Source organism: Manihot esculenta, chromosome 1 (assembly GCF_001659605.2).
Source record: "Manihot esculenta cultivar AM560-2 chromosome 1, M.esculenta_v8, whole genome shotgun sequence".
Classification (NCBI taxonomy): Eukaryota; Viridiplantae; Streptophyta; class Magnoliopsida; order Malpighiales; family Euphorbiaceae; genus Manihot; species Manihot esculenta.
This window is the reverse complement of record NC_035161.2, coordinates 19495161-19496156: the sequence shown is the minus strand read 5'-3', so window position 1 is coordinate 19496156 and position 996 is coordinate 19495161.

Here is a 996-nt window from a genome sequence, read left to right as displayed (position 1 = left end):
AGGGAGTGTAGAAAAGGCATGGGGAGGCTCCTTATGTGTCTTTTTATAGTTGAAAGTGTTGCCCTAGGTCTCCTTGACAAGGTAGAGCCTTCTTTTGAATTTTAAATTTTAAATCTTGATTACTTGGGAGGTAAGTATGTCTTGATTACTTGGGGGTAAGTATGTCTTGATTACTTGGGGGGCAAGTATGTCTTCTTGAGATTTGGCTTCCTAAATAAAGGAAAGATTTCTTGAAGATTTAAATTTTGAATTTCAAATTACTCTGCTGAATGTACTTTCCTTATTTACCACTTTCCTTATTTAGCACTTTCCTTATTTATCTTCACTTCAGCTACAACTTGACTTGGGCAACAAACTTGTTCTCCTTTGTCCCTTTTTAGGTAGTTTTAAGAGCATTTTCACCAAATTACCTCTTTACACCATTTTCTACAAAATAAGATCAAAACCACAGAATTAAGCAGAAAAAATGTAAATTAACATTGATAACAACATAATAAAATGGTCTAAATTTGGCTCTACCAGTGATAATAATATATTATTATTTTTAATAATATAGAGAGATTAAACCATAATCAAAGTTAAAATATTTCAATTAAATTTTAGAATATTAAAAATAAGATGTAAAAAAAAAATCATTAAAAAGTTCAACCAAACAAATCGAATCGAACTGGTTCAATTAAAATCAGTTTCTGTCCAAACCACCACATCGAGATTTTTTTCAACGTTAAATTGAGAGATAGAGGTGGAGAGGGAGCTAACAAGTTGATTTGCAGGCTATACTGATGCCCATGTATGGCTTAGAGCATGCCCAGGCCCTGGGCTTGCTGGCTCTCCTAGGGAGGTGACCACCCACACCCCCTAAAGAGTCTTAGGAACAAGTTGAGCTATGATAGGAGAAGCCACCACAATGTTTGAGGTGACACACCCCGTCTAAAAGATTCAATTTTAGGTATTTTGACCTAATTTTTTGCAGATATATTTAGAAAAATATAATCT